This window comes from Trichosurus vulpecula, chromosome 9, assembly GCF_011100635.1.
Source record: "Trichosurus vulpecula isolate mTriVul1 chromosome 9, mTriVul1.pri, whole genome shotgun sequence".
NCBI classification, from domain to species: Eukaryota; Metazoa; Chordata; class Mammalia; order Diprotodontia; family Phalangeridae; genus Trichosurus; species Trichosurus vulpecula.
Window position 1 is genome coordinate 32,774,018 of NC_050581.1, and position 26,644 is coordinate 32,800,661.

At 41.4% G+C, this 26,644-nt stretch overlaps 1 pseudogene; it reads left to right on the plus strand.

Moving 5' to 3' along the window:
* The first annotated feature begins 44 nt into the window (after positions 1-44).
* Positions 45-25,073, plus strand: LOC118832081 (annotated as a pseudogene).
* Positions 25,074-26,644: the final 1,571 nt, after the last annotated feature.

Sequence of the window (26,644 nt, forward strand, 5' to 3'; positions counted from 1 at the left end):
GAGAACAGGCATCACTCACCCACAGGTCGCAGTTCTTGCTAGGGATGGGCCATAGGCTAGGCGGGCCACCTCTCTCTGACATGTGTCCTCGAGCTCGGCCTAGCAGGCACGCGGCACTGGGAGCCCTGGGCCGGGGCTGGGGCCAGGACCAGGACCAGATCCCGATCCGGCTGTGTCATGCAGGTCCCGGCGGCTCCCGGGGGAGCAGCGGGCAGGGCGGGGGAAGGGGCCCGGCCCCCGCTGGGCCTAGTCTGGCCCTCGGGCTGCTGCTGCCTGCGAGGAGCGTCCCAGGACACCTGCCCTGCTCTGGTCCTCTGGGAGAATCGTGCCGATTACGGAAGGAGGAAGATGGGGAAGTGTGCGCGGGCACCGGGGCTTTCCTCGGCTGGAGTAGGTGGTTCCTCCAGGGCCAGGGCCTGTGCTTCTGCCGATGCCAGGCCCAGGGCTGCTGGCCCGTGGGGACAGGCCACGTGAGGGCTGGGCTTTGTTGGTGGGAGTGCCCAGGGAACCCAGCCCCTGCGCCTAGTAGGTTCCTAGTGGTGAGGAATAGAAACTGAGAATGGTCTTTCATTGGACATCCACGATCCATTCTTAGCCCAAAGCTCAGAATGCTAAAAGTTTCAATCATAAGCTCTCAGGGCTGAAAGGCGGTTTTCCTCCTCTGCCCTTCACTGCTTCCTAAGGGTAAGTGTTTCAGGGCTTTCCAGCATTGGGGCCATTTTGAATGCTATCTAACACTTGCATCAGCCTTTAAGGTTCGCAAAGTGCTTTTCGTCATGTTCTGTGTCTCCACCACCTAGTACAGTGCCTTGCACGTAGTATGCCATTAGTAAATGCTTTGACTTGATTCTCCCAACAAGCCTAGAAAGAGGAAAAGCTATTGTTATCCTCCTTTTATCCATTAGGAATTAGTTCATAATTTTAGTTTTCCTGACCCAAGTCTGGGACTCTCTACTGTAACTCCCAGTGTTTTACTGTTATACCAAGAGCAAGTTAGACACACCACAGAGTATAAGTTTTAAATGGAGAATTTATTAGCTGGCCATTTGGGGTTCAACCCAAATCAGTATGTCCCCGAGTTGGGGTGAAGAAGTCGTATTTATACAGAAAAAAGCAGGCTGCAGTGGTTAATTATCTCTTGAAATTTACGGACCAGGTCACAAGGTGGTCCGGGGGCACAGGGACAGGTCAAAGATTCTGACAGGTTATTGTTAGGTGGGATGATCTTATCTATTGACATTCCTTGGAGGAGTCACGGAGCCCCAGGGACATTTCCTAAATGCCAAAAGGTCTGAGCCCATTCTTTCTTATGCAAACTGGGGTTTTGTCAGGGGCTGTGGGGCAGGAGTCTCCTTAGCAATAACTGATTTCTCCCGCACCACATTCCCCACTTCTCTTATGGAGCTAGTTAAACCTTTGAAAGAGGAACGACCTGATGGGGCATAGCAATAGAATGAGGGAGCCAGCCAAAACGTTAAGCAGGGTGGTGAGCCTGGGGAAGGCATGCATTTTGATAGTAACAATAAAGAGCAAGGCTTTTCCAGAGATTTTGGCCCAATGATAATGCAAGGCCCATGGCCCCAGGAGAAGGCCAGATTCAGTTGGAAGACTCAAGGAGAACTCAAGGAGCCTCCCAGGGACTGCACTCCAGATTCAAGGGGATTCCCAGAGACTGTGCCCCCATCATTTCCCCTCAAACAAATAGGACCCCAATTCTTTTGGGGTCAGGGACAAAGGTCTCAGCTTCTGAAACTGCTTCCTGCTGGAAAGGGGCGTAGAGCCTTCCCTGCCTTGGTGGGTTCAGTTCAGGGGCTACACAGTCTGAGCAAAGTTTAGAGAACAAAGAAGCCCAGGTCCTTGATCTTCTTCCAGTTGCTCATTAATTCAGGATCTGGGTCCGGTTGAAATTAAAAATGATACAAAATGGTATAAAACGTTCCACATTTCCCCCTTTTGGTCAAAGGCAAACTGAAAGTTTCGCCTGAAGACCAATTAAGGTATGGAAAAACCTCTATCTTAAACAAGCAGAGGGAACAAGTTGCAAGGGGGATCAAGGTAGGGCAAACAGTCTTGGGAACACAAGGACTCAGAAAAGGGAAAGAGCAGGTCTTTGCTCAGGTTCTGGTCTGGAATCTTGGGAGAAAGCTGTCTGCATCTGATGCTGTCCCCTTCAGGCTCTTTGAAGCTGGAGGGCAAGGTCTTCTATGGGTTCAGATGTCCACTCGGGAGCAGGGGCAGTCCTCAGATATGACAGAACGATCAAGGAGTCCATATCCAGATGCTGGCAGCTGTAGAAGTAGTCAGACGTAACAGGAACTCCCAGAACACATATGATTTGATAATCGAGAGAACAACAGCACAATATAGGTCCCAGTCACTCAGGGTTAAGTTCAAACAAATTACAATAAAGTTTTTCCCATAATTCACAAAACTGCACAATTGCATCGAGTCAGGTACAGACCAAACCATTTAGATGGTTCCAATAGAGGGGGAAATTTGCATGTCACATGTTTTACATTTACACATTAGATAACCAAGAAAACATAAACATGAATCACACAAAGTAATGCAATCATTATTAACAATGTTGACTAACATTAAATTCCTTGTATCCCAGTAGCACAGTACATACAATATCATAAGCTTTTAGTCATGCCATGTCTCTTTGATGGCATTTACAAAATAATCCACAAACCATTCTTAACAAAGCTAAAAATGTTTCTGATTTAATTCCAGCACTTAATTGCACATTTTGTGTACAGAGTAACTTTAAATCACAGTTACATATTCCCCATGTCCATTTAAAGCAGTACTTTTTGAATCCCAGATGCCTGCTAGTAGTTATCTGGTCCCTAGATAGTAAAAGAGACTTCTGCTTTTCTGGTTCAGATCTGGAAATTGTCAGACAATTCTAACTTAATATAACCTACTACAATCACTTAAATTTGGCTCTCCTTTTTAAAACTTCAGAGTATTTCAGTTCATACATCATCTACTGTTTCTAACCTTACCTAAATTTTGTACCTGGTATAAGAATTCTTTAAAATATGAAGGTCCAACCATAAATTGAACTCATCTTCCTTTAAAATTATCAGACAGATACTTTACAAAGGAGATATAATTTCACTTGTACTACCATATTATACAATTTTCTTGCGTTAACATCCAAATTTAAGATCCTATTACCAAAACACACTTATTAGCCCGAATTTCCAGGATTGATAAATTTTGGAGCTAATCATACCCGTCTGTATATAATTCTTAGGGGAATCGATCTGATCCTATTGCCTTTTTCAAAATTCGCTATCCCCTTTCCTTTTATTAGACATTTATCACATTACATCTTTGCCTTATTGCTTTGTCTAATATTTTCCTCCTTTTGGAGGATGTTATCCCTATATTATTCCAATGTTTTATTTGGCCATGAACATAGGTTAAAATTGTAAGCTATTCATGCCTGCATCCTATTATAATAACTCAGAGATATTCCAATATTCATCTGTTACCTAACAGATTTAGCATTGTGCTTACAAAACTTCTTGATAATATAAATTTGGTAAGAAAGAAAAGAGGGACAATGTCATATATCTTAACAGAAGGAAAGAATTTCCTTAGCTCTGTTTGATTCCAGGCATGAGTCATATCTGATAGCCACTCATATAGTCAGTAGGTGCTGAAAGCAGGGCTTAGGAGTAATCAGGTGGGGATTTCCTTTTCAGAAAGGAAATAGCAGAATTGCAAAATAGAGTCAAGAAGATCCTACCTAGGCCGTGTCCAAAGTCATCTTCAGAACTGTTTCCCAGGCACAGACATCCACCTTTAAAGTTCTCAGCTTGTAATAAGTGCCATACTACTGGCTTCACGTGACCTATTCCTGTAATCAGAGCTTAAAACAATATTAAATTGTAGTCCCATAAAATCTTAAATAGGAAATAAATATCCTTCAGATAAGACTGTCCCAATTTCATTGAGCTAATAATTATCAAATCAAGTTACATAACTTTTCCATCTTCTAAATACTTCCTCACACTCTTTCCCAACTTACTTAAACCATCAGACACTAGCATTCTTTCGGGACAGGAGAGGGTTAGCTAACTCCCATTTGTCCCCAGACTTTCTCATCTGCCTTTTGTATTTTCCCTCAGACCTTTATTTACCTTTCCAAATCTTTCAGACCCATTACTCAGTCTTCCTTTACATTTCAACCATAAGACAAAACAACTCATAAGTTAATATTTTTAATGACATAACTGTGTATACTGGAATCGCATTCCAGCTTCTTAAACAAACAAAAGAGGTTAATGACCGACCTCACAGGTTGATGGATTTATGTCCCCATTCTGGAGGAGAGGGACACTTGAGGAATTAAGTCTCATACACATTGATAAGCTCTAACTCTTGCTTAAAATCACAAAAACATTTTTAAAAAACATTTCTGGAGTTATTTCCCTGAACTGAAGATGTCTCTGATTTAGTCGCGGTAATTAATTACACTATTTGTGTTAATACCTAATTGCTCTTATCACTTTAAGACATCTAAGAACTCTATCTCACATAGATACAATATAACTTTAAATCCCAGCCTTAGTCTATGGGATAATGATTCAACCTTACATTTGTAAACAGTATTATCTCATAAAACTTCTTTTCCCTTTTTCCCAAATTATTCCTATTAATACTTTAGTAATCATATTATCTTTCATTTGGCTATACGAGAGTACCAATGTAACTAGTCATTTGATTAAAACAACAAGATTTCACATATTTGCATTTATCCAATTTTCCATTTTTCATAAAGCCAACTTCTTTCACAAAGGTAACAGATTCTGGCAGATAACTTCCCTTTTGTCACTGCCTGCTTATTAAAGAAATCTGCCATATCATCTCTCCCTGAGGGCGGGTTCTTTTCCATCAGATGGCAAGCTTCACTAATAAAAACTACCAAACCAAACCCCATCTCAAGTCTAGTCTAATCTTATCAGTTCTTCTGACTTTAAGAAGCCAGGTTTGGAGGCTTCTGACCTCTACTGTTTTTCTTTCAGAAAAACTCAAATCCCAGTAACTGCTGCTCCACCCCCTTCCTTCCCTCCTGACAGGTGGGCAAAAGTAAAACTCTTTCTTCTTCTCTAAACTAAGGGTGGGGAGGAGTAAGGAATGCAGACTACCGTTTCGAACCTCCTTACTCAAAAACCTAGAATAAGACATTGAATGGGCCTTTCTTGGAGTACATAAAACACATGCTTTAACCACCCTTCTAAGACTTCTATAAGGGTCTCACCCAGAAACTCTGAAAAATCACTGTAGATTTGAACTGCAACCAATTAGCTTACAGGTGGTAATTCAGCAGGCCTTGTGAAAATTATACAAAAAGATGTTACAGAGCATTTTTCAAAAGTATTTTCCCTTCTTTAAAACAGTTTAAAATTTATCCTGATGTTAAAATGAATACTCACTAAACCTTTCTGAAGAGAATTATTTAGAAGGTTTTAAAATGATAGCCATCTCCTTCTTTTTCCTTAAAGCAAATTAGCCCTTAAACACTGGGATTCATTAACTAAGTTGGTGGAAAATGTCCTCATTCTCAAATGTTGCACAGAATTCCTAGCTATTACAAAGTTCCTTCATCAAAAAAGGTGTTGTAATGTAGAGGACACTTAATTTCTATAATTACATATCCAATTAAATTTACCTTATTACTATAACAAAGTTTACCAGGACTTTAAAAACTTTTTCATAAGAATTCCTCTACACAGAAAGCTTTGCACAAGATTGATAAGAATTCATGACTAGATGGTTCCAAAAGTCTTTGTTTCAGTTAACAACCTCAATTTCTTAATTAAGCACAATTCTAAATCTAACAACATCTAGATTACAAGAGAAATTGTTTTTCTAAAAACATAGGTAATGCAGTGTTAACCAATTTGCAATTTAGAAATATAAGTACACCACAAGCAATTATCACGTACTTAAAACTTGTGCCTGGGGGATGTCATCAGGTGTGTGAGGATCCTTGGCCCTTCATGAGGGAAACCTGAAAGAGATCTGGACAGTGGGGTAGGACTAGGTAGGCACAAGTCGTCCAATCATAAACATTCCTTCCTACCACAGAAGGGAGACTGGAGCTTCAGTTTAGCGTTCAGGTATGTTCTTGGGGAAGTCTCAGGTACCCTAAGGGCCCAGCAACCACTTTGGCAACTGGGAAGGGTGTGAGATCAGCTCCAGTAAATTCTCCTATACCATGGCTTCGAGTTGAATGTCTCACTTTCGCTATTTCATAGAAAACCAGGGCTTTGTGACTTTGCTTAGGGACCCAGACTAATAGTTTTTCCTGCGGTGTCTCTTCTGCCTTTCCTTGTGCTGAGGGTTCTGTGTTTTCCTGCTGGACAGTAGAGAACTAAGGGAAGGGATGTCATCCAAGAATTTGGGGGTTTTATGGTGATGAACAAAAGAGAGAGCCTGTGCATGTCAGACTTTGACCTGAGGAAAGTCAGTTAAGAAAACCAGCTGTCTCAGGAAAGTGCTCATGTAGTACTCGTCATGGATGGGTGCTCTCTAGTGACCTTCCTTTGCTTTCTCTTTCTGTTCCAATCAGGTTGCTTCTGCCCAATCTTTGGTTGAAGTCTTCTTTCACTGCCTTTTACGCTAGGGTTCTCACTCTCTGTATTATTTCATCTTGGGTGTGTTGAGTTACTTTCTCCTGGCTATGAGTCTCATATAATCTTTTTCTTAGGATACTAGAGCTAAAGACATCCCTTAAGTAAACTTCTGAGGCACGTAGAGTGGAGGTATATCTGCATTCATATGTATAATGACTGCTATCAAGGCTCCTGTTTCTCATGTTTAGCTGACTATTCTTTCATTTTACACCTTCTCACCTCTGGCCCAAATTTTCCTGTTAAGTGGTGCCTTGAGAAGGAGGTTTAGGAGGTTAACAATTTGCCTTGAAGAGCCTCTCTTCTCTTTTTCCTATATTGCTTCCCTTGAGTGGCAGTAAGAGTCATTATCCTTAAGCTGGGTCCCCATCTTGAATTTCTGGCATTTGCTCTCCCTCTGAGTCCAGGGCCTGGGTGTGTGATGTCTTGCTTCAGCTCCTGCCTTTTCTCGTACCCTCCCTCCCACCCCACTCTCCTGCCTCTCTTCACCTAAAGCCATCCCTGCCTTTTCTCTTTCATTTGCCATCAGCTCTCTGTACCTGGCCCTTTCTGATGCCCAGTGCTTGGGGCTGCAGTGTGGTGGGTAACAGGGCGTCTGCTTGTTGTCCTCAGCATCCAGCCGTGCCCAGATGTGAAGTACGGCAAACATATCCATGTACTGCCCATCGATGACACGTTGGAAGGCATCACTGGCAATCTCTTTGAGGTGTACCTTAAGCCGTCATTCCTGGAAGCTTATCGACCCATCCAGAAAGGTAAGTAAGGGCTTTAGGAAATAAACTAGTAGGACGATTTTCATAGCAGTGTATTGATTATAGATAGGGTTATGTGGTGCAGATATCCATGATCTCTAGAAGGTGTTTAACCCCTGACCTCCTCTCTAACTTCTCATACCTATCTGCTCCCACTTACATAGGTATATCCTGTACCCCCAGAGAGAAAGCTACATGTTTTGCTTCTCTTAGGCCAGGCTAGACCTTGGTGGTGGTTGGGTTCCAGGTGGCCCTCAACACCCTTCCTAGGTAAGGTTTTTGCCAGTTGGCCCAATTCTGATTCTTAGTGAGTACATAGTTCCTCCTGACCCCATTATGTGAAACTCTAATACTGGCCCTTCTTCCTTGTTTGGTTTGAAGTCTAGACTGTTAGTCATCTATGGCAAAAACTGATCATTTATTGGAAAGATTTTCTTCTATACAGGGTATCCAAGTGGCAAAGAGTCCAGATGAATGTTCTGCACCTTAACCAAGTGTCAGGACTTGGGAGCCCACATGCTTTCAGAGCTTTCAGAGTGTTAGTGGCTGAACTCAAACTTGGTCTTTTCTAGCTTACTATCCATGTAGTATTGTGGCCGGTAGTAACTATATACTACAATGATCCTACAGGCAACATCTTCCTTGTCCGTGGTGGAGACAGATCACAGCCCCTACTGCATTGTTGCTGCAGATACAGTGATCCATTGTGAAGCGAGCCCAACAAACGAGAGGTAAGCTCCATGCATGTGGTACAAGCTCATTGATCTTTTGAGTGTATAGGACGATTTGGAGTGGGGTGTTAAGGAAGCTGAGTAGAGAATCCATGTGAGTAGAATGGTATGCTGGGAGTGACATGGTAGCAGTTAGAGGAGCTGAAGAGCTTCATCTTCAAGTATGGGCCCAAGCTAAGCTGCTCCTTGAGATAAGATAGCGTTCCCTGGTTCTGCCTCTCTAGTATAGAAATAAGGGCTTAGGTGTGGGCCAAGAATCAGCAGAATGTAGCCTTTGGGGTTGATGGTTTCTTGTACTGAACTCAATTGGATAGGGTAATTTTAGAAGAAACACTTGGACACAGATACTCAGACCTCAGTGACAGTTTAGTTTCCCCATGAATAGTACCTTCAGAAGTCTTGAGGTCTTTAGTTTCCTAGTCCTTAGCTTTTGGGTGACACTCCAGTAGAGTGGTTTTCATCAGCTGGTAGAAATAGCTGTGTTAGACACCTTTCTAGGGGGAGATTTCCCTTGGATCCAGGACCAGGATATCCTGTGGAAATCTGTTATCAGGGCCTTCCCTTTTTCTGAAATAATATATACCCCCATATTCTGACATTGGTCAAATTTGAATCTTTGGTCTTGCTAATATATGTATGTATGTATATATTTCATTTCATCCAGGATGAAGAGGAATCCCTCAGTGAAGTGGGGTATGATGACATTGGTGGTTGCCGGAAACAGTTGGATAGAGGAAATGGTGGAGCTGCCACTGAGACAATCCAGCCTTCTTCAAGGCCATTGGTGTAAAGGTATTTGATCTTTGGCTTCAGATAAGGCCCTGCCCAGGAAGAACAGAAGGAAGAGAGCATTTTATAGTTGCACTTTGTAAAGGGGGAATGGAAAGTAAGGGGAAAGTAAAAAATAGTTGTTGGAGCCTTGATATCATTGTAGGGGGATAGTGAGTGGTATCCCACAGAGGTAATGCTCTGCAGTCATTTTATAAATGACTTGGGTGCATATGCTTCTGGAAATCCTGGATTCTGGTACTAGCCTGGTTTTCTGAGTCTTTCAGAAGACAGAAATAAATTTGGTAATTAGAAAAGTTAGTGTAAAAATGAGTATGCAATTAATGGGGGCATCCCAGGGATTACACTTTGGCATAGATTGCCTGGGTAGAGGTAGAGCGTGAGTCCTGGAGTTCAGATTAAAGCTGAGTCTGATTCCACACTGATGTTTTAAATTAATAACCTAACATAATATTTATTTAGAAGAAGTGGGGTGACTGGAGGCTGGGAAGTAATCTTTAGGTAAGTCCCTAATTTGAATGCTATATCCAAGTCAGGTCACTTTGTAGGATATAGAGAGCCTAGAGAGCGTTTAGAGAAAAGGATCAAAGAGAAGTACAGGAATGGAAAAATCGATCTAGGTTACAGTTTGATATTTAGCCTGAAGAAGAAAAAGTTTGAAAGATGGAAAGCTGCTGGAGTATAGGAACTGTGTTTCATTCATCTGTGTATTCGTCACAACCTCTTGCATGAGGTAGAGACCTCAGTAATGAATTCAGGTACAACTTGGTGACTGTACGTGGCATGTGAGTGATATGTGTGACAGAGTACTAAGCTGTCACTCTTGTCTCTCATGTCATGGAGAAGGAAACACTAGGGCAATGGGCAAGTCAAAGTTACCTCTTTGAGTCTTAGTTTTCTCACCTTGATGATAATGCAGGAGTTAGGTGACCTCCAAAGTCTTTTTCAAATTTTTTCTGAATATTTTCAATGGACGAGGCACAGTAGAGTTTATGGTTGGAAGAATTTACCCAGGAAGCAATGAACACTAGAATGGGACACTGATGGAGAGTATGGAACTTGAATCCTCAGAGAGCTCTAAGATCTCTTATTTGTTCTTCACAATCTAATCAACTTGCTGAAGTCTGGGGACCAGGCCCCCTTTTGGTTCTAGTTTCTGTAATGTCTGACTAAAGCTTTGCAAAGTATTATGTCTTGCTTTTGAGCTTTCTTAACTCCTGAACCCCTGAGATACAGGTGCTCATGCCCCAGAATTTTTCATACCTTTTCCCTGTCTTTTCTCCCCTTCCAGTGAGTTCACTGTGAACAACTTACTCTTCTGGGCTGAATAGTGAGTCATACTGTTGCTTGTGCTACTAAGGACTCATTCTCATTCTTTTTGTCAGGGTTAAACTTTTCGTCCTGTCCCCAGTATGATGACCCTTAGCTAAACTTCTTGAAGGTAGATAATTGAGGGAGGGAAGAAAACCAGCCAGGGTACTAGCTTAACGCTTTAATCTACTTTGTGCCTATTCCCAGCCTCCTCGGGGCATCCTGCTCTATGGGCCTCCAGGAACAGGGAAGACCCTGATTGCTCAAGCTGTGGCCAATGAGACTGGAGCATTTTTCTTTCTGATAAATGGTGAATTACTTAGCAGTTTCATAGGTGTATTGGATCTGACTCTTTGTGTTGATTTCTAGTGTCCTCTCAATACACAATGTGTACACACACACACACACACACACCGTTTTTCCTGACTCCTTCCCCCCAATTTAATTAAGTCTGAGACAGGTGAGAACCACTGGTTCTGAAAGGGGGTATATGACATTTGCCTCCCCTAGAAGGGTGTGAATTAATTCAAATGCAAACCCTACCAGGGGAGGTAAATGGGTCATAGGCATGTGTCACAGGGCTCTTTTAATTATTTTGTCCTTGCCTCTAGAACTGTCTTCTATTAGAGTTCAAGAAACAAAGGGACATGCTGAAAGGAGCCTTTTGGGAAGGAAGGCCCTTTGAGACTTCAGGATAAGTGAGCAGGTCAGTTAGAATTATTTCATTATCTGCCCTTGCTATATGGGAATGCTGAATTGGCTCTTTAGGGATAGTTGAGGCTGCATCTCTGAAAGTGCCTGGGTAAGGTCAGAGAGGCCATGCATACTCCATCATCCATTTGGGTCCTGCATCCTCTGAGGACAGAGGGAGGAGTCATAGGAAAAGTAACTTGAAACCACACAGCTCATTTTTCCCTGCTTTGAAAATGAGATGATGAAGATGCTGCTAAGAAGAGCAAGTTAAAAGAGACAAGTTGGCCAACAATTTGCTGGCAGGAGGGGGTACTCCCGCCCAAAGTCCCTTTAGAAATCAGTTTAGCAGAGAAGATGAAGCGCTTCTTCAAGTGGCTTCGTCCGAAGAAGAAAATCAGAGCAACGGAAAAGCCCTTCCCTAGGGTAGAGGTAGACACAGCTGAGGAGATCGCTGAGCAAAGTCCATTCACAGGCAAACCTACCTTGAAAGGGAGGAGGGTTCTTTGCAGCAGTGGGGTTCCTTTAATTCCAGAGAATATGAGAGTAGTTGGCCAGATCTTAGAGAAGAAGATGGGGGCGATGAATGACCCCTGTGCTTTGGACGGGAGATAACAACAGGAGAGTAAGCTCCAAATCCTGGAATTCCAGGAAGAACCCACTGGTAGTAAATTTCAGGACCTCAGGGCACTCTCCTCTGCTATGGCTCAGGAGGATAACAGCAGGTCAAGAGGCCATGGAAAAGGTTCAGAAGGCCCCTGGAGTTTGAGTTGGGAGGGGCCAGCCCAGGACAGGGAGAAAAGGGTTAAAATAATGAAGAAAACTGTGAGATTCAGAGATCAGCATCTGCCCCCAGAGAAGCTAGCTTCCATTGCTAGTGAGGGGTCCATCTCTTCAGGTCAATTCCCATATTGTCATAGAGGGTCAAGTTTCTCCAGGACTCCAGACCACTCCCAGCACTACCCCAAGCTACCTTTTGGGGGATCCTACTCCTTTCACAGGCGATCCCCAGGCCCTTCTTCTCACTATGGAGTACTTTGGCTCCCACCGAGAGAATCCAGTCTCCCAGGAGATAACTTGTTCTCATGACACATGACACTATTAGCCCTTCCAACTTGTTCTCATGGCATATGACATCATAGTTACCATTTGTGTTAAGGGCATTATCCTTCCCAAATACATTTCTATTCTAACAAGAGTAGCTGTTTTCTGTCCCCTACCAGCCTTTGCTGCATTGCTTTGGGTGGTCAGGGTGAGGGGAGGATTCGTTGGATTGCCCAAGAGATACATGCTGAAAGGAGCCTTTTGGGAAGGAAGGCCCTTTGAGACTTCAGGATAATCTGTTGGCCACTAGAAGGCAGCTCACACCTAAAGCTGGTGATTAAGAGCCTCCTGGCTGGTTTCTAAAAGTCTGAGGGGAAAAAGGAGGAAGAGGGGTGGTGTCTGAGGTGTTTGTTTATACATCAATGAATCAGGAAGAGAAGACAACATGTGTGATGGGACAGGATGTCTCTTAGGGACTGACTTTTCCTGAATATCAAAATTGGGACAACTTGTGGTTGTAGAAGTAAGGGGAAAGAAATAGGAAGTAACTGAGAAAAATAAGGACACTTACATACCACCTACAGGCCACTTAGGCCTAGCTGGCTTCTACAGTTGGTTAATTCCATCCTGGGCACTGAAAAGTAGACCTTCTTAGGGTTACTAAAGAAAAGTGAAGCAACTTGTGGTTACAAAGGCACAGGAGAGAAATTGTAGCATGCGTTACCTTATTTCAAGAACAATTTTCAAAACAGAAGAATTTAGCTAAGCTGGTTTCTACAATAGTTTATGGGTCCATTTTTCCTCTATTCCAATTACATATGAAGATGTGGCCTTTATCCTGGTCAAGACCAGTCCTTAACCTTTAAGGCTTTATCTCGTCCTCTACTATTTCCTCCAGCAGATTCCTTCTCTACTTATTCTTCTCTTTCCCTCACTCATATTTACTGGCTCCTTCTTAGTCACCTGGTGGCGCACAAACCCAGGTAGGGAAGGAGGGAAGAAAAGGGAACATTAAGCTCCCTCCCTCTTTGTGCCAGGCACCATTCTAAGTACTTTACAAATATTATCCCCTTTGATTTTCACAATGATTCTATGAGGTAGGCACCAACATCATCACCATTTTCCAACTGAGGAAATAGAAGCATATAGAAGTTAAGAGACCTGCCCAGAGTCATAGAACAAATACGTTGGGTGGCACATTAGAACTCTGATCTTCCTGACTCCAGGCCCAAATGCTCTATGCCCTGTGCTAATCAAGCCCCTAAGTATCTCCCATCCTAGAAAACAAAAACAAACAACAACAAAAACAAAACAAAATACCTTTACTTGACTGTGACATTCCCTTAGCTGGGGTAAGGAACTTGGGGCCACAGGTTCACCACCTCTGCCTGAGGCTATCATCCTATACCGTTCACAGCCAAACTCCTAAAAATTGCCTCCATTTCCCAGCCTCCCACACACTTCTAAAACACTTGTAACTTGGCTCCAAACTCCAGAACTACAATGACACTGCTTTCTCCTTAGGTTACCAGAGATCTCTTAAATACAATTGCCTTTCCCCAGTCTTCATGTGGCTTGACCTCTTTGCAGCTTTTGGCACTGACAACTACCTGCCCTCTCTTTCTGGACATCCTAGCTTTCCTTGGCATTCATGGTTCCCCTCCCTGACAGCTCCTCACATTTCTCTGTAGATCGTCTTCCTCTTTCCATCCATCATGTGCATGCCCCTCAAAGCTATGTTTTGGGCCCCTTTCTCTTCTCTTTCTCTGCTCTTTCCCTTGGTGATTTCATCAGATTCCCTGAGTTAAATTATCATCCCTACACAGGCAATCCCCATATCTGGAGCTTCATTTTTAATCTGTCTTCTGAACTCTAGTCTTACACTACTAAGTACCTACTAGATTTAATGTTTCATAGCCACCTCAAACTCAGTATGTCTGATATAAAATACAAATGTATCCTTCCTTCAAACTTACCCATTTTCATTGAGGGTGACTAGGTTCACAGTTACGGAATAACCCTAGACCCCTTCCTTTCCTTCAACCCCGCCCAAAACCATTTACTATGTTTTTCTCAATTCTGCTTCCACAACATATTTCACATCTGTCTTCTTTTCACTCACATAGAATCTACTCTCATTCATATTCTCAATATCTCTTCTTTGGATTATGCAATAGCCTCCAAATTGGTCGCTTTGCTTGTCTCTCCTCTCTCTAGTTCTAAATGGGAATTTTCTTTAAGGCATTCCAAATAAGTAGTCATTTAGCTTCTGCTTGGAGAACTTCACTAGCAGAAAATATACCTCCCTAAAGAGCCTGCTCCATTTTGAGACAGCTCTAATCATTAGGAAATTTTTACGTATATTAAACCTAGTCCTGCCTTTCTGAAACTTCAATTCACTTTAACAATGATTCATTAAAAGTGTACTATGTGAAAGGGACTGTGGTAAGCCTTGAAGATACTCTTGCAGTCTAGGGGTGCTAGGAACCCCAGAATTCAAGGGTACCGGGCGAGGGTCTGTCTCAAAAGAATTCGACCAGGAAGCGAGTTTACTGTAACACCAGTAGAAGTGGGCCAGACTCCTAGAGCGTCTGTGCATTTGATAAGGACAGGACTGATATTTTTATAGGGAAAAGACTGTGGGAAGATCTGGAGGTGATCTAGGAGTGGCAAGTAGACTAGGGTGGTCCAGAGGTAACAGAGGGGGGTCTGAATGGGATTAAAGAGTGGCAAGTAGCCTGGGGTGGTGTGGAGGTAACAGAGAATGAAGGGCTGGGCTGGGTCAGGACCACAATGAAAGGACAGTTGAAACAATTATACTGGGATGAGCCTGATGCTTTAGGCAAATGCCAGGGATCTGGGTTCCTTAAATTTGTGGGAGAGTTCAAGGACTGAGGGTCTTTTCTTTTTTGGGGGGGTCCATCAGCCCCATCAATACAGAAACAAAAAAGGAATAGGACCTTACATTCTTGCAGGGGGCAGGGAGGAGACATCCTATAAAAGATGCAAGAAAATTTGAGACATGAAACAGTATGAGCAACTGAGAGGATTAAAGAAGGTTTTCACCAATTGGCTTCTATCCTCTGTTGTCAAGCAGAACAGCTCAAATCCTTCTTCCATTTTACAGCTTTCAAACACCTGAAGATAGCTATGATGTACCCCCAAGTCTTCTCTTCTAAAAACTAAACACCTATTCTTCCACTTCTGCCATCTTCATCTGCCATGGCCAGCCCTCTCTTCATCCTGGTTGCCTCCTTCTGTATGTGCTCCAGAGATTTTTAGCATTTTTCCCAAGACTGGTACTCAGAATTGAACATAATACTCTAGCTATAGTCTGACCAGTGTGCGGGGGGGCGACAGTGGTTCTGTAACCTTTCTTGTTCTGGACATTTTGCTCTATACGTGTAGCCTAGGACTGAATTAGCTTTTGTTGGCTATCATACCCACATGGTTGACTCATATAGAGCCTGATTCTTCTGTGTCCCCCAGCTGGCTTATCTTATGGATTTATCTCTGACTTTGTGCTTCATAATACACAGAGCAAAGATCAAAGTTAATATCAAAATAGAAGAAAAGATTAAAGGGAAGTTATTGCTGTAATTATAAGAACTCCAACCCAACCTACTTAAACTACTTAAACAATCTGTTCCCTGAAAAATTAGAGGTGTACAGAAAAAAAAAAAGACACTGTCTACAGCCGGGCTTCTTCAAACCTGAAGAAAGCTTAGCATAAGAAACAATGAAACTCTGCTCTCCCGAGGACATTTGTCGATAAAACTGAAAGGAGGAAGATAAATGGAAGTGAAATGTTCTTCTCTAGTGACACATTTTTTGGTCAATGGCAGTCGGGTCCTCAAATTTTTGCTCCTGATATATGCTATATGAGAAAGTAGAAATGGCACTCAAGAAAATTAAGTTGAGAAGAGTAACTGATCTGACATAATTAATACAGAAAGTATCCATGTTGGAAGTGACACAGGAGACTTATAAAAATATAATAAAGAATAAAAAGTCTCAAAAGAATGGGAAAAAAAAATCTGGGACCAGTGTTAATGCCAAAAAGGTAGCCAATACAATAGCTGCAACTACCAACTATATATCAACATTTCCATCTTTATAAAATCTTTCTGATTGTGGTCTATGCAAGCATTGAAGGTGTATTTGTGGTAGGGCGAAAGAACTTTAACTTCTGCATTGCTTTCCATAGATGTCTGGTTGTTGTAGTTCTAAAACATTTCTTATTTGGACGATGATATATTTTGCTTCTTAGAATTTCATAACTTCAAGTGTTAGCCTTCCTCACTCTAAGGAACACAATCGAATCAATATTGCTCACTATAGACTTAATACATGCATACACATATTTAAATAAGGTTTGTAACCACTTGTTAGGAACTTTGTGTACTGGAAGTTTATTCTCCTTTCTCTGAGAAATATGAGTTAGCATTTCACATGTAGAATCTTTGGGGGGAAGGGGGTGGAGAGAAAATCACAAATACCTGGAAGCCCCCTAAAAAGTGGAACTGTTTTTAATATATGTCAGAGATAGAATTTTTTCCCTACCCAAAAAAAGAAAATTAGGAAACCATATTTGGAGCTGTCACACCTCCCAAATCTTGGGAACTGCCACACCTGTTTTGGTGGAATAGAACCCAGTTAAATCCAGACAACTATTTATTTAGCAATGTATGCAATGGCAGAAACAAATTGGGTTCAAGGCTTTTGGTAGCCAAGTACCCTGACTCTTGATTTCTATGGTTATTATAGGTTGAAGGGAGTAAAACAAACAGAATGTTGGGAATAGGTCACCTCATTTCTTATCAGTAGAGAAGATTGGGACTTTCCTCAAAATCAGGTGCTAGTGGGGAGAAGAAAATAGATTTGTGATCACCCCAGAGTTGGATGGCTCAGAAGAAATAAAAACTTAACTTCACAAAATGGTGGATAAAGGGCAAATGGAGTTATTAATGCTTTTTCTCTTTTAAAAAATGTTAACACCATTATTGCTCCATTCTGGATGTAAATTTGGAGGACTATAGCACCCCACTCCCATCTCTAGGTAGCTTTAAAAAATAGCCTTTAATAAATTTCCTTTGGGCATATAAGACTTGTGTGTGGGTTTTCTTTTCCCCTCCCTAGTGCTGACATAGGATTATCACATAATCATTCATTTGGAGAGGCATTTGTTGCCAAGTGAAGGAATTGAAATGATTTGAAGATATTGATCTTCTCCTCATTTTAAAATTCTTTAGAGGGGGCGGAGCCAAGATGGCAGCTGGAAAGCAGGGACTAGCGTGAGCTCCCTACCGAGTCCCTCCAAAAACCTATAAAAAATGGCTCTGAACCAATTCTAGAACTGCAGAACCCACAAAACAGCAGAGTGAAGCAGGGCTCCAGCCCAGGACAGCCTGCATTGTCTCTGGGTGAGGTCTATCCCACACGAAGCTGGGAGCTGGGAGCTGGGAGCTGGGAACGGAGTGGAGCAGAACCTAGCCTAAGCGGCGTGGACCATCCAGACCAGAAGCTGGGCGGAGGGGGCCCTAGCGCCCTGAATCAGTGAGCTGTGGCATTTACCAGACTCCTCAACCCACAAACACCAAAGACCGCAGAGAAGGTTACTGGGAAAAGCTGCGGGAGTGGAAGGAGTTCGCAGTTCGGCTTCCAGCCCCGGGGGCAGCGGCAGCGGAGGTGGGGCAGCTACAGCTGCTGCTGCTTCTGGCCCCAGGCCCACCTGGTGGGAGGAATTAAGTGGCGGATCAGAGCAGGAGTGCACAGCCTGCTGAAGATCTAAGCCCAGTCTGGGTTGGGGGTTCATGGGGAAGGAAGTAGTGCTAGTGTGAGACAGAGCTGGCATCCTCACCCCCCCCCAAACGTGGAACATAGAACTCGTTAGTCTACAAGCAGTCATACCGCACTGAAAAACTATAGGGTCAAGTTAGTTGGTTGGGAATATGGCCAGGCAGCGAAAACGCACCCAGATTCAGTCTCAGACTTTGGATTCTTTCTTTGGTGACAAAGAAGACCAAAACATACAGCCTAAAGAAGACAACAAAGTCATAGAGCCTACAACCAAAGCCTCCAAGAAAACACGAACTGGCCCCAGGCCGTAGAAGAACTCAAAAAGGATTTGGAAAAGCAAGTTAGAGAAGTAGAGGAAAAATTGGGAAGAGAAATGAGAAGGATGCGAGAAAACCATGAAAAACAAGCCAATGACTTGCTAAAGGAGACCCAAAAAAATACTGAAAAATACACTGAAGAAAACAACACCTTAAAAAACAGACTAACTCAAATGGCAAAAGAGCTCCAAAAAGCCAATGAGGAGAAGAATGCCTTGAAAGGCAGCATTAGCCAATGGAAAAGGAGGTCCAAAAGACCACTGAAGAAAATACTACCTTTAAAAATTAGATTGGAGCAAGTGGAAGCTGGTGACTTTATGAGAAATCAAGATATTATAAAACAGAACCAAAGGAATGAAAAAATGGAAGACAATGTGAAATATCTCGTTGGAAAAACCACTGACCTGGAAAATAGATCCAGGAGAAATAATTTAAAAATTATTGGACTACCTGAAAGCCAGATCAAAAAAAGAGCCTAGATAGCATCTTTCAAGAAATAATCAAGGAGAACTGCCCTGATATTCAAGAGCCACAGGGCAAAATAGAAATTAAAAGAATCCATCGATCTCCTCCTCAAATAGATCCCAAAAAGAAATCTCCTAGGAATATTGTTGCCAAATTCCAGAGCTCCCAGATCAAGGAGAAAATACTGCAAGCAGCTAGAAACAATTTGAGTATTGTGGAAACATAATCAGAATAACCCAAGATCTGGCAGCTTCTACATTAAGAGATCGAAGGGCTTGGAATGCGATATTCCGGAGGTCAATGGAGCTAGGATTAAAACCTAGAATCACCTACCCAGCAAAACTGAGTATCATGCTCCAAGGCAAAATATGGATTTTCAATAAAATAGAGGACTTTCAAGCTTTCTCAGTGAAAAGACCAGAACTGAATAGCAAATTTGACTTTCCAACATAAGATTCAAGAGAAGCATGAAAAGGTAATCAAGAAACAGAAATTGCAAGGGACTTGCTAAAGTTGAACTGTTTTGTTTACATTCCTACATGGAAAGATGACATGTATGATTCACGAGACCTCAGTATTAGGGTAGCTGAAGGGAATATGCATATATATATATATATATATATATATATATATACACACACATGTTTATGTGTATATATATATATATAAGTGAATGTGTATGTATGTATATCTCTGTGTGTATATATATGTATATGTATAAATATATGTATATATGTATATATATGTGTGTGTGTGTGTGTGTGTGTGTGTGTGTGTGTGTATATATATATATATATATATATATATATATATATATCCTATCAATCAATGCCTATCAATCAATACCTGTATGACATTGGAAGAGTCAGTTACTCTCTGTGGAACCTCAAGTTCCCCATATATAAAACCGAGAGAATAGCCGAAATGACACAGATCATGAAATTGTATCAATGATTTAGAACTGGAAAGGGCAGTATATATCACCTTTTCTAACCTCTTCCTTTTAGAGATGAGGAAACTGAGAAGTCATGACTTGACCAAGGTCATACAATCAACCAGTTGACAGGTATTTATTAAGTGCCTACTCTGTGCTAAACACTATGCACTAGGCACTGGGGCAGAATTGAAACCGTTCCTGCCCTTGGGAAGCTTATATTCTATCTTAGAATAGAATCCTTGTCTTTCTTCAAGAGTTAACTCAAGCAGCACCTTCTCTAGGAAGTCTTTGTTCATCACCCCAAATTTTATTGCCCTCCTTCCCAAACTACCTAGTCTTTACTTTATATTTATTTATATTTACCCTTTTTCTATTTATTCTACATATGCATTATCTATGTATACATCATCTACATTACATTATACATATGCATATACATTATCTACACATAGATTATCTATGTGTATATATATATATATATATATATATATATATATATATATATATATATATCAAATGAGCTAATATTTGTGAAGTGTTTAGCACAGTGCCTAACATATAAGGAAGGGTTTAATAAATGCTTATTTCCTTTATCTCCTTTCCCTATGTACTTGTTTTCTCCCCTCCTTGAGAAGAGGGATTGTTCTGTTCCTCATATTTGTAGCACAGTGCCTGACACATAGTAGGTACTTAGTAAATGATTAATTGTAGATTGTAAATGCTTAGTGGGGCAGCTAAGTGGCAGAGTGGATAGAGCAGGAGGCCTGGAGTCAGGAAGACCTGAGTTCCAACGTAGCCTCAGATATTTACTAACTATGTGACCCTGGGCACGTCACTTAACCCTGTTTGCCTCTGTTTCCTCACCTGTAAAATGAGCTGGAGAAAGAAATGGCAAACCCCTCCAGGATCTTTGCCAAGAAAACCTCAAATGGGATCATGAAGAGTAGGACACAAGTGAAAGGAATGAACAATAAAGCACTTAGTGGATGTTGATTAAATAAAACCTGGCTCCCACAGAGGTAATAAGTAGCAGATGTTTTCAGCTCTAAAATTCTATAAATCTCAATGATCTTTTGTCTCCACCCAGGAAAACCCACCGTTTTGCATACTGGTAACCTGATTTTTTAATCTGATCCTCTGGGCACTTTAAATTCAATACCCAAATTAAATAAACGTTTGTGCTATAACTGTGACCCTGAGTCTGTTTTCTCTATCCCTTTTCAGTGAAAGTAAGAGCTGGGCATGCCAATCATTCAGCAAATCTTCTGCAAAGTTCCCCTTCTCCTCTGTGCTAGAAACTATCCCCTCCTCCACAGATGACTCACCTGATAAGATGCTCTCCAAATATCCAGGTACACAAAGCGAGAAGTCACTAAAAAGCACCTGCCCGAAAAATGAACCCTTTTTAACATTCAGTTCCATATGTCTAGGTATCTAATATACGCCAAACACTGAAGTGGGTGCTGGGGATAAAAAGATTAAAAACAATCCCAGCCCTCAAGAAGTTTCTAGGGAACAACTTGGTTGGATACAGCATGTACAGAGATAAGTAAGCAGAGAGCAATTTTAGGAGAGGGACAAGGAAAGGATTTTCCTGAAAGCTGGCATCTGAGCTAAGCCTTGAAAGGAAGCGAGGGATCCTGAGAGGCAAAGGGCAGAAGGGAGACAACTGCTGGCTGGAGGTAGGCAGTCTGAGGCAGAAAGGGGGGAAATTAATTGCTAGATTCAAGGACCAGTTTGTAAGTGGGTCACTTTGCTTGAAACATAGAATGTGAAGGAGAATTATATGAAATGATCCTGGAAAGGCAAGTGGCAGCCAGATAATAGAGGACTTTAACTGATTTGTTTTATCCTAGAGTTAAATGAAGAATGGATATAATTTCATATCTCATGTATGGATTTCAGTGATAACTTTATTGTCCAAGAACATGGAGATGGCATAAAAGAGTGTCGGAAGATTTGGATTTCAATTCCACTTTTGGCATTTACTAGCTGTGTAATCTTGGACAAATCCCTTAAATTCCTTGGGCCTCAATTTCCTCATCTGTAATATGAGGACAAGTTGGCTATTGAGAGGCATTACAACTCTAGAAATTGTGTGACCTTTGGTAAATCACTTAACCACATTGGGCCTCTATTTCTTCATCTGTAAGATGGACACATTGCAGTAGGTCCCTTCCCATCCTAATTCTATAATCCTAATATAAAAATAATAGGTACAGAGACATATTATTGTGGATAATGACTCAAAATTATATAATTTTATAGTATATTTGCTACATGTACACACATGTATATGTGTGTATATGGATATACATAAATATATATGTATATGTGTGTATATATATATGTAAACAGAAAATAAACATCTTTGAGGTTTCCAAACTGCTTTCTTCACACTTATCTCTGAGGTAAATGGTATCTTTGTATTGTCTTCATTTTATATTTAATTTATTTAATATATTTAGTTTTCAGTATTGATTTTCACAAGAGTTTGAATTACAAATTTTCTCCCCATTTCTACCTTCCTGCCCACTCCAAGATATTCTGGTAGCCCCGTTCCCCAGTCGGCCCTCCCATCTGTCACCCCACTCCCCTCCCATCCCCCTTTCCCTTCTTCTCTTGTAGGGCAAGATAAATTTCTATGCCCCATTGCCTGTGTATCTTATTTCCTAGTTGCATGAAAAAACTTTTTTTTTGTTGTTTTTGAACATCTGTTTTTAAAACTTTGAGTTCCAAATTCTCTCCCCTCTTCCCTCCCCACCCACCCTCCCTAAGAAGGCAAGCAATTCAACATAGGCCACATGCATATCATTATGTAAAACCCTTCCACAATACTCACGTTGTGAAAGGTTAACTATGTTTTGCTCCTTCCTAATCTATCCCCCTTTATTGAATTTTCTCCCTTGACCCTGTCCCTTTTCGAAAGTGTTTGTTTTTGATTACCTCCTCCTCCTGTCTACCCTCCCTTCTATTGTCACCCCTTTTTTATCTTCTTCCTCCTTCTTTCCTGTGGGGCAAGATACCCAATTGAGTGTGTATGGTATTCCCTCCTCAGGTCAAATCCGATGAGAACAAGATTCACTCACTCCCCCTCACCTGCCCCCTCTTCCCTTCCTACAGAACTGCTTTTTCTTGCCACTTTTATGTGAGATAATTTACCCCATTCTATCTCTCCCTTTCTCCCTCTCTCAATATATTCTTCTCTTATCCCTTAATCTGATTTTATTTTTTCATCCCTTCATATTCAACTCACCCTGTGCCATCTATCTATCTATCTATCTATCTATCTACCCACCTACATATATACATACATATATGTATATATATGCATACACACATATATATATGCATATTCCTTTCAACTACTATGATACTGAGGTCTCATGAATCATCTTTCCATATAAGAATGTAAACAAAACAATTCAACTTTAGTAAGTCCCTTATGATTTCTCTTTCTTGTTTACCTTTTCATGATTCTCTTGATTCTTGTGTTTGAAAGTCAAATTTTCTATTCAGTTCTGGTCTTTTCACTGGGAAAGCTTGAAAGTCCTCTATTTTCTTGAAAGTCCATGCCTTGGAGCATGATACTCAGTTTTGCTGCGTAGGTGATTCTTGGTTTTAATCCTAGCTCCTCTGACCTCCGGAATATCATACTCCAAGCCCTTCTGGTCCCTTAATGTGGAAGCTGCTAGAATCTGTGTTATCCTGATTGTTTTTCCATAATACTCAAATTGTTTCTTTCTGGCTGCTATTTTCTCCTTGACCTGGGAGCTCTGGAATTTGGCGACAATGTTCCTAGGAGTTTTCTTTTGGGGATCTTTTTGAGGAGGTGATCTGTGGATTCTTTCAATTTCTATTTTACCCACCTGGTTCTACAATACCAGGGCAGTTCTCCTTGATAATTTCTTGAAAGACGATATCTAGGCTCTTTTTTTGATCATGGCTTTCAGGTAGTCCAATAATTTTTAAATTATGTCTCCTGGATCTATTTTCCAGGTCAGTGGTTTTTCCAATGAGATATTTCACATTGTCTTCCATTTTTTCATTCCTTTGGTTCTGTTTTATAATATCTTGATTTCTCATAAAGTCAGTAGCTTCCACTTGCTCCAATCTAATTTTTAAGGTAGTATTTTCTTCAGTGGTCTTTTGGACCTCCTTTTCCATTTGGCTGATTCTGCCTTTCCAGACATTCATCTCCTCATTGGCTTTTTGGAGCTCTTTTGCCATTTCAGTTAGTCTATTTTTTAAGGTGTTGTTTTCTTCAGTGTATTTTTCAGTGTTTTTTTGGGTCTCCTTTAGCAAGACATTGACTTGTTTTTCATGGTTTTCTTGCATCATTCTCATTTCTCGTCCCAGTTTTTCCTCTATTTCTCTAACTTGCTTTTCCAACTCCTTTTTGAGCTCTTCCATGGCCTGAGACCAGTTCACGTTTTTCTTGGAGGCTTTTGGTGTAGGCTCTTGCACTTTGTTGACTTCTTCAGGCCATATGTTTTGGTCTTCTTTGTCACCAAAGAAATATTCCAAAGTCTGAGACTGAATCTGTGTGCGTTTTCGCTGCCTGGCCATGTTCCCAGCCAACTTACTTGACCCTTGAGTTTTTCGTCAGGGTATGACTGCTTGTAGAGCAAAGAGTACTTCATTCCAAGCTTGAGAGGATGTGCCATTGATTTCAGAGCTATTTCTATACAGCCAGCTCTGCCACACCAGCACTCCTCCTTCCCCAAGAACCCCAAACCCAGACCTGATGCAAATCTTAAGCAGGTTCCACATTCCTGCTGTGATCCGCCACTTAATTCCTCTCACCACGTGGGCCTGGGGCCGGAAGTAACTGTAGCTGTAGTTCTGTAGCTGCACAACCCCCGCTGACCCTGGGGTGGTGGCCGAACCTCGAACTCTGTCCCCTCGCAGCTTTTCCCACTAACTTTCTCTGTTGTCTTTGGTGTTTGTGGGTTGGGAAGTCTGGTAACTGCCACAGCTCACTGATTCAGGGTGCTAAGGCCTGTTCCTCCCAGCTCCTGGTCTGATTGGTCCTGCTGCTGCCCACGCTGAGCTCCACTCCCCTCTACTCTGTGCGCAATAGACTTCATCCAGCGACCATCCAGGCTGTCCCAGGCTGGATCCCTGCTTCCCTCTGCTATTTTGTGGGTTCTGCAGTTCTAGAATTTGTTCAGAGCCATTTTTATAGGTTTTTGGAGGGACCTGGCAGGGAACTCATGCAAGTCCCTGCTTTCCAGCTGCTGTCTTGGTTCCGCCCTGTCCTCATTTTACAGATAAGGAAATGGAAGCTCAGAAAAGTCACACTAAGTTTCAGTCAGAAACTGAGGCTTAGTCTTTTGACACCATATTATCTTCTGATACTAATTTTCTCTTATTCCCTTACAGACAGATTATCTTACCAGGTAGAAACCTAGCCTCACTGGAAATTCTCCCAGGAAATTGCAGTTAATGATCACACGTAGATTCTGAAAAGTAATTTGGAATCATGGGAGAAAACTGACTAAAGTGTTCGTGTCTCCCATTGCATCCTGGTCCATCTCCAGTCGTCCTGGTGAATATTAGGCAACTGGACCCAGATGGCTCTGGAGGAGAAAGTGAAGCTGGTGACCATGCACAGCCCTCCCTCACTCAAATCAAAGTCAACTGCAAGTCATGTCATCATTTTTCCTGATGTCACGGTCCTCTTCAAAAATGAAGGACAAACACAGTCCAGCAATATATACCCATTGCTGAACATACATCACAAAAAAATTTAAAACTAACAAAGCAACAACAACAATAAAACAGAAAGAAAGAGTAGACATATGGCAAAATATTCACAGGAGCACTTTTTGTGGTTATAACTGGAACTGGAAAAAATGTGTACCTATTGGCTGGAGAAAGGATATATAAAATTTGGCACCTGAAGGTAATGGTATATTACTGTTCCATAAGAAATAATGAACGTGAAGAGTTTAAAGGAACATGGCAAGACTTGTATGAACTGATGCAGAGTGACATAGGCAGAGCCAAGAAAGTAACATACACAAATACTATGATAATTTAAATTAAAAGAATAAAATAAAACTGAATGCTATATGATTATAATGGCCAATCTTGCTTATTACCCTTGCTCCCAAAAGAAATAGGAAAAGACATCATCCTTCCATAGGAAAAGGATGGATAATGGGTGTGCAATGTGGTATATACAGTTAGGCCATTTGTTGTGTTATTTTGTTTTGCTTAACTGTTTTTTCTTTGTTACTAAGGAATTCTCTCTAGAGGAGTGGGGAGGAAGAAGAATAGTGTATCTGGAAATAACTGGCAACAGTAAAGAGACAACTGACATGAAAGTAATAAGGGAGTAGCAAGGAGTGCTTTCCTTTAGAGAAAAGTTATTGGAACTCAATCAACTTGGTCAAAGATGACACTTTGGCTTCTTATTGAAGAGAAAAAATTGAAGTCATGCTGTGCTATAATCACATCTGGATGCCATGGAAACAACCTGCAGTTGCTTCTAGTCTCCTGCCCTCTCTCTATGGCAACCTTAGGCAATGCACCAACTTACATAGAAACATATGTCTGTTTAAAATTCAGAGAATAAGGGAACTTGTTGGGCATAGGCTGGAGTTTAAACAGTTTTTAATTGACACTAAGATCGATATGATGACAGGTATTATAGAAGGGATGTCTAGTCAGTATAGAGCTGTATACAACCTATGAAGCTATCAGTCACTGCTTCATCCACATTAGAATACTGCCTAAAGAAGCATAACTTAATTTCATAGAATTTGAGAGATTCAAGGGACCTCGGAGATCATCTAATCAAATCCATTCCTGAACTGCAATCCTTTCTACAAAATCCACCTACTCTTTGCTTCAAAACCTCCAAGTTTTCAGGAAGGGGAGGGAGGTGGAGTTCATTCTCTTCCCAGGTATCCCGTGCCATTTTGAGACAGCTACTTTTTAGGAATACAGTTTTTCCTTATCATCAAGGCAAATATCTGCCTGTCTGCAACTTTTCCTTTCTGCATACACTGCTTTCTATACCATTTCTATACCATTAATGCTCCTTCCATGTTATCTGATCTGGTAAATATAGTATATGTGGTCCGTTTTCTCCCTCCCCCTCCATTTTCAGTTTAAAGGCCTTTTGACCATATTTTCAAGTCACCGG